The 8,126-nt window shown below is 43.3% G+C and overlaps 1 long non-coding RNA gene across 1 annotated transcript; it reads left to right on the top strand.

The window, feature by feature from the left end:
• The first annotated feature begins 1 nt into the window (after position 1).
• LOC119153448 lies at positions 2-6,612 on the top strand. The gene is made up of 3 exons (XR_005106140.1): positions 2-2,041; positions 2,432-2,512; positions 2,661-6,612. It is a non-coding gene; the product is annotated as an uncharacterized LOC119153448 (long non-coding RNA).
• The last annotated feature ends 1,514 nt before the right edge of the window (positions 6,613-8,126 follow it).

Here is an 8,126-nt window from a genome sequence, read left to right as displayed (position 1 = left end):
TCTACCGTTGCCGTTAAAATTGAAATGGTTCTTTCCTTCCCGTACATCCTCCTGCCTCTTGTAGCTTCAGCTTTTCTTAAGCTATGTAGCAAAGAGTGGGCATTAAGTGTGATTAAAGATGCCTGTGGGTGTGCTCACAATGGCGCCCAGGGAAAACTAAGAAAACTAAAACTAAACTGCTTTGTGCAAGTGCTGTTAGTGATGGAGAGCTGGTGCAGCACTGGAGGTAGGGCAGAACAAGGCACCGTCTAGCCCTCACTACTTCTCATGGAAGAAAGGCAGCACAACATGCTCCTACCAGATATGCCAGTACCAGATTGCAGTCACAGCACATCACTTGTCTGCCACAAATGCCTTTTGGTAAGTGCTCAGGTTCAGCTAGCTGAGAACTATGTTCATGTGAGGCTTAGGGCCAGGGTTTTTTTTCCTAGAGACCCAAACCTTAGGCAGAACATCTTTGTCGGTCAATGAGGTAAACGCTGGGTCTATTGGTGTTAAGCTGGTTAACAAAAAACCAAACCCACAGCTTTTCCTAAAAATAGGTTCAGAGGATTTAAAGTTCAGGAAGAGTACCATCTTTTGACCTTGTCTTGTGTCAGTGGCATCCTGTTTTGCAGACTAGACCCTTGGTAATACTGCGTGTACTTCACTGCCTTCTGGGCTTGGGGGAGGAAAAAGGAAAATAATATTTAGAGGAAGCTGAAGAGAGGTGGTAGGCAAGACCAGGAGAAGCTGGAGCTTATGAGATGCACAATCATCACCATGAGTGGATTCACCTGCATGCACCTGAGCTGAGAAGGGTGTCTGCAGGGCTCTCCCATGCGCTCAGCTCCTAGTCGTTCCTCTTGCACCATCACCCTCTGACCTGCAGCTGCTGGGAAGCACTGGAGCAGCTCATTAGGCAGTACAACAGGTGAGCCATTAGGACAACCTTTACACCATTCCCTTTGGATGTGTGCCAGCTGCACAGATGGCTTCTTTTTGGCTCTGTTTTCTGCTGAGTTGTACATATAAGAGCCTTCCTCAGATCAAACCTGCCTTTGCATAGCTAGCTAGAACATAGCTGTGTGGCTGGTTGTGGAAGGGCACGTTCCCTCATAAATATGAGGCTCACCTCCTCTGTTTTGGGATATTTTACCCACCTGCTGAGGGTTTTGAAGGCTACTAGGAGCAAAGGAAAATGTATCAAGCAGGAAAACACATTACAACATCTAAAAAGCATAAATTGAAAGCCGAATGGTCTGCTGAAAGCCTGACTCAAGCAATAGGAGTGGCTGATCATTAACTGTTCTGTAGTAGGTGAGGCAGTGCTATAAAAGCACATTACTAGGATTAATTCATCTAGCACCATAAACCCTCTTTTAAGTAGGTGGATTACCCCACTGAATAAGAAAAAAATAGTAGATAAACACACTCCATGGAAGCTAATATTAAGTACATCAGCTGTGCAGAGCCCCACACACATTTGTCCCCAACTCACTGTTCGAGACTGCAGCAACAAGGCCCCCTAACTTTGAGCAAGGCATTTTCCCTGCTATTCACAGGAAATCCCAGCTAGGATTTGTGGTCAAGATATCCCACATGGCAACTCATCCTTACAGTTATTAGATGTTTTACTATTCATTCCTTAATTAAACACCTCTTTCTTTAACACAATAATGCAGTACAGCAGCAGGGAGCAGAAACTGAAGTCTAAAGAAGAGAGGAGCTTACAACTGCTTCCTTACAAGAGGCATCTTGCAGTATTATGTACTAGTACAAGCCAGCCCTAATGAAATGAGAAGATTTCTGGCCAGCTACAGTCTCGGATGCCAAAACAGGACAGAGGAAGATAGGGAAACCCTTAGTTCAGACTACGAGCAAACATACAGGTTAAACAAACACAGACCTAAACTGCTAACAGCACATAACCACTGACGGGCCAGGAGATGGAAGTGTCCATGCAAAGGCAGAAAGGGTCCTAGGGACCTTGGAAGATAGAGATCTCATTTTCCAGTTTACACTTCTTATACAACAGAAGAAAAATATCAGCTTAAGCCAGGTAAGCACAAAGCAGTTTACCTTTTCCTTCCTTTAGCTCCAAGTACATCTCCTGCCCTCCTATCAACAAGCTCTGAAGCACCCAGCTCTGCTGCTGCTTCACCTTTTATAGCCCTCCCATCCCCAGAAGTCTTTGCAGCCTCTCCTCCTCCTCCTCCTCTTCCTCCTCCCCCGGGGTTTATTTCAGTAGGCTTTAACCTAGTAGAAGTAGATTTATTTCAGGTTCAGCTGTTATTTGTTTCCACTTTTTTCTGCTGAAATCGTGTTCTCTTAAGCATAGTAATGTCTTCTTGCTTTCATTCTGCAAGGTAAAAGTTTAAACAAAAAAAATAAAATTAAGCATACTTTTTAATGAAGACCTACCCATAAACTTTGATATGTTCTTCTGTAGCAAGTCATCTGCTACAGCCCTACATAAGGTTTGGAGCTTGGATCTTGAAGAGGCCCTCAAACAGGATCTTAAGGAAAAAAGGTGAGAGAATTTTGCTGGCCAGAAAAGAAAGAGATAGTGGTGGATAACCCTCCCCTGTGTGCTGGCTTCGCCTTCCGTCCCCAGCTGAAGTTTTCCTGACATCGTTTGAGTATAATCTTTTTTTTTTCTTCCTTCTTGCTTCCATTAGGCAGCAAAGCCTGAGGAAAAAGTGTGTTTCGGTGTTGTTGCCCTTTGTACAATAAAAGGAAAACAATCCTTCCTGGCTGTTCCCTGGCCTCCCATACAGGTGATGGGTTCGCCGCTTTTCCTGTGATGCTCTGTCTACCCCTATCGCACACTCCACATCTGTTAGCAACCTATGGCTCTGTAGGGGATACATGCATGGCTAAGTATATGAAGAAAACACTAGGGATATTCATGTGCTTTGGACATGTTCATCTGAGGCTCTCTGGAGCTGTGTGTTTTCTTCAGCCTGACGAAGCTGCCCAGGATGCTCTGTCGATCGCGTATGTGGTCCAGGTGAATGCTCCTCGTGCTGTAATTTTACCTGCTGTAGGAAAGATGCCTCCTGCAATGAAAGTGATTGTTTCGTGGTTTATAAAACAGACCTATATGGGTTTGTCTCGGTCTCCTCCCTCCACCTGCTCCTGCCAGCCTTTCTGACTGCAGGTGGGGTTTGCCGATGGGGCAGCAACGTCCCGAGCACGCCGCTGCCATCAGACACAGGACGGGCCTGGGTGTCAGCTGGGAGCAAACCATCAACCTCGGAGCAAGAGCACTGGGGAGGCCAGTCCCTGCACAGGGATGGGGACAGCGGAGCCAGGTGTCACCCCTTGCTCCCTGAGCCCTGGTTGGAGGGCTGGTGTGGGGCTGCGGGTGTGCGCATCGGCGCGGTACCCAAGTCGCTTCCCACCGGGCAGCAGCTGTGTCCTGTCAGCAGATCCAGGCTGGCAAGCCAGAATCCAGTGCACTTGGTTACTGTCATGGTGGGCCTTTTTGCCTTCCAGTCCCTCCACAAGGCCTAGAGACTTTAAAATGAAACAAGCGGCCTTTTAAATGAGAGCAGAGACACTCGTAATCCCACGTAGCCATAGGACATTAAGCCTACGGTATTGATGTCTCGGTTTGGCTCTTGTAACTGGTCAGAAAGTCTTATGGGGCCAATAGGCAGCACATAGCTCATAATTTTATAGCCAGAAATGATTAAAATAATTATAATAAAGTAATAATAATAAACCTTCACTTACTTTAATGTCAAATCTTTCTGACACTAACTGATTCCTCCAGCTTGCATGTAACTCCCGTAGTCTGAAACTCTGAATGAGTCCTACAGTCTCATTCCACAATCCCACGAGTAAAATTTCAAAAGCTGAATTTAACTTCTCAATAGGTGAAAGGCTTTATGGGCCCCTATAAGAGATTTCACTGAACAGGAAAAGCTTTCCTTTGGAAGCCAACTTATTAAAACGGCAAAGTCAAGCACTGTCAAAATCATAGCGAGTGCTGTGAGCCTGTCACTTTGAAATTGTAGGGGCAGATGGTGAGAAACTTTCCTGCTGGTCAGGGAACTTTCTGACAGCTCAGTTACTTAGACCAGACTGATTTTTTTTATTTTTTTTTCAAATTTTTTTTGTAAGAACAAAACTTGGATTACCTCCCATTTGTCATAGGCTAAAAAGCATGTATCACCTTGTACAGGCCAGCTGCTCCGTGGTAATGTCACATCCCAGAATAACCTTATCATTTGATAGTGCCTTTGGTAAAGCAAGGAAACCTGTGAGCTTATTCCTCGTTCTGTCTTCCTCCCCAGCCTTAGCAACCCAGAACTGAAATGCAGTGGCATGTTCGTTTTCGTTTGGTTGGTTGGGGTTTTTTTCCTACCCAAGAGACTCGAAGTAACAGAAAACTTTTAGGATTGGGCTTAAGAGCTAGACAGCAAGGCGGTCCCTATTCAAACACAAAGAATGGCTGGAAGAACACCCGCTGCTGAACGTGGGCTGCCTACCCGACCGCCAGCTGCCTTCAGCATGCCAACACCGTGCTTCAAGGCTCCTCAGAATTTTTGGGGTTGGGTTTGGTTTGGTTTATCTGATTGCTGGTGAAGAAGCTTTCTTTTCCCTGGTATTTTAAAGGCGGATGTTGTGACCTGTCACTTGCTAGACTTGTTTGATGTGAAATTGGAGTGTGGCCACAGAAAAGCACACTGCAGGACTGTGTTTATCGGGCTTTCTGCTGGAGGTAACGCTGAACGGCTTGGTTCCCAGTTTTGTTGGAGTTTCAGCTCAGATTTGTGTTGTAAATGTAACAATTGTATTTTAGGAGGGAAATTGGCACGTGTGGTCTACAAATAGAAGGCCCAGGCCCGGCAACTTTGCTTTAGCTTCCCCCCAGGCTGTGGCTTTCCCCAGGCAAGCAGCCATGTTTATATGAAATTAATTGCAGAAATGGTGCTAGAAACACCAAAGCCCAAATTCACAGCTAACATAAACCCTCTCTAGACATTGAGGGGCTTCTCTAATTCACACCTACTGAGAGCACTGGCTTTTTCCGCTGGGAGATACTTGCCAAATGTCAAAATACTAAATGGATTTTAAGTCCTTTTGCTCCTAAGAATTAAAGAAATTAAATCGAAAGAACAATAGAACCAAAGCAAAAACATTTTTTAGTGCTGCTTGGTTGGCGAGAGGTTGCAAAACAGAATCTTTTGCTTTGCAGATGCTCTCTATTTAAAATAACTGGGAGATACCTGCAGAAAACACCCTCAATTTCAGCTCAAATGAGAGTATAGAGGTGTTGAGGGCTAATTAAAACAGTTGATGTTTGTTCAAATTTTGAAGAAGGGAAAACCTGGAAAAGCACCGCTTTTTATTATCCATAAACTTGCCTTTTCCTAATCCAGGGCTATTCTTTAGCTAAGAAAGTATTTTCAAACTGTGACATGCAATACATGATAAAACTATACATAGCGATTTACTCACCTATATAAAATGGTTTTTAATTGAAGTAGACTGTAATGTCAGAGCTAAAACTTATTCTCCTTACTGACGTGAGGGCAAATTAAACTCTGCCTTATTTCTCTAGTGCTTTTGCTTTGAAAAGACCAGCCTAGTTCTTATTGTACATGGCAGGAGCAGCCAGAGGACTCAAATTAGGATACATCTAATCATTCCATAAGAAAAAAAATAGTCTTCTGTATATTTCTTTCCTGTAGCCTTTCAGTAAGAAGTCGAGTGATGTCTCGAGCTCCCTGCACGTGGGATCATTCCCACCCACAGTGCCTGCTGGGGCCTCCCCTGCACCCGCATGTGCGTGTGCCGCTCACCGCGCTGCAGCCTGCTGTGACTGAGAACAGGCCTCCCGAACCGAAGATGTGAGGTTCAGCATTCCTGTTGGAAAGCACAGCCTGGCCTATGGTCTGGGATTGTGAAGATGTGCAGTAAGAGTTAAATCATAGAGTGGATCTTTAGCAGGGTTTCCATGAGCTGAAGAATGATGTATGGTGACTCTCCGGGTTAAGCCAACGACAGATTTTGCTAAAGAGTTTCTTTTTCTTTGTACTCAATCTCTGTCCTTAGAATTGATGTTACTTGTGGGGACGGGTACGTTATATGTGATTTTACATCTCTCTGACTGAAAAACGCCCATTATAAAGCAGCAGCGTTAGTATTTTCTCCCACTTACCAGAACAAGTGCTTTGACAGGGCTGCCTGTCATAAGAGAGGACACCTGCTGTATATTTACACTTTATGCTCTTTGACTATGTGTAAAATGCACTTTTACCTGGACCATATTATAAGTACTTGAATGAGAACCGGGAAATTATTAGCGTATTCTTCCATTCCCAAGGATAACTATCAAAGCAGATCTCCTACACATTAGCACCCACATTTCTGCCTCAAGCAGCTCAGTGAACAGGATTATTAGTGTGAACTTGTGTTAGCTATGTACAAAACTCTGTACACTGAGAGAGGAGAGAAAAAAATTCTTATTGCTTCATGTACAAGCGTTGGGGTGAATTTTACTAGGCATGTGACTGTATAATCCCATGCCTCTGAGAGCAGATCAAGTCATCTGGGAAGAATTTTACATAGCTGTGCTTTTAGTCAAAATCTTTTGCATTTCAGAGAACACCATATCAACCAATAAAAACAAGACCTTATATTTAAAGTCAGTGTTGAGGACCAGATTTTTAACTGCTATAAGCTTGACTTTGTTATTAATTATTATTACCAGCAGAGAAGGAAAACAAAAACAGAGGCACAATTTTGCACACATATACCAAGTACAGAATGGCAAATCTAGAGATGAAGCATGCGGGCTTAAAAAAAATCCACTGCGAAACTGGCCACTGAGGACGATTGATAGGAGTTTGTGAGGCTGAGTATGACCCTGTTGTAGTTTAACAGTATTGACTGGCACTTCTGTTATACTTGCTTTATTAAGCATAGACATTTTGGTCATTAATTTTAGCATGAAATAGTTTCACGGAGGCTTTTGTATGTTAGCCTAAGTGATTTTTCACTGAAGAAAGAAATCAGTATGTCAGGATGGTGCTGGACATCTTTGAAGTTAGCAAAATTTAACTGCCCAGATGTTTCATGAAAGGCTTTCAATTCAGATAGTATTTTCAGCCTGGCTGCCTACCAGAAAATAAATACCCTTCAATTTTTCATGGAGCCAGGAGAGCCTGCGAGCTTTGTCCTGCTCCCTGGCCCTGCAGCGCCTGCCGGTGCGGCGGTACCAGGCTGACACCCCGTGGCCACAGGGCAGCCACAACAAAGATGCTTCGGGAGTGAGAATATAATTTTTATACCAAATACACATCAGGACTTTGTTTTGTCATAGTTCATCTAAAATAATTTTTCCTAGAGCCCCATTGTTTTTATTTTCATACCTTTACATATGAAGCCCCAGATACTAAGAAGGAAAAGAAAATGTATTCATTACTGATCCAGAGAAAAGTACCAGATTTCTGCAATGAGATCAAAAAAAAAAAAAAAAAATCACACTTCCCCGGAGCCTTTTAAATTTTATTTTACTATTAAAATTATGATTATTTCTCAGACAACTTTAAAGAAAGGCTTCCCCATAAATCTTTCTATTTTCCCGTTATAGGGACATAAAATAGTTTAAGCTTTCCCTGTCTGCCAATTTTATATGTTCCATACTGTTTCACATTTTCCTTTTATCCTTTTGCCTATCACCAAAGGATGCTGAGTAACTATTAAATTCCCAGCAACTCAGTATTCCCAGTATATCTCAAGATGAGCTTCTGAGGTGAGGTAATTCATAGATGCTGTAATTCCTCATCCTCAGATTATAGTTTTAAAATAAGATCAAGACAAATGTAATAGAAGAGGAACCCTTCCTCCTTTTTCACAGCCAGTGAGTTAAAAGATATTTCAGAAACATGTGCCTGCATTGGGGGGGGGGGGGTGGGGGAAATATTGGCAGGTGTCAGACACGTTTGTAGTACAAAGTGTTATATGTTCAGAGCCCAGAGCAAACACAGTTCAGCAAACATCTGTGAAATATTTACCCTACTGTCCACAGTTTAAACAGCAAAGGAGTTGAAGTGGAGCATAGAAGCTCAGGAACTTGCTCTCACCGAGTGATGAGCGACTGTTCTGAGAGAACACAAAAAAGGTCAAGA

This window comes from Falco rusticolus, chromosome 9 (genome assembly GCF_015220075.1).
Source record: "Falco rusticolus isolate bFalRus1 chromosome 9, bFalRus1.pri, whole genome shotgun sequence".
In the NCBI taxonomy this organism is placed as follows: domain Eukaryota; kingdom Metazoa; phylum Chordata; class Aves; order Falconiformes; family Falconidae; genus Falco; species Falco rusticolus.
Note: the sequence above shows the minus strand (reverse complement) of the source record. Positions and strands in the feature narration are given on the sequence as shown.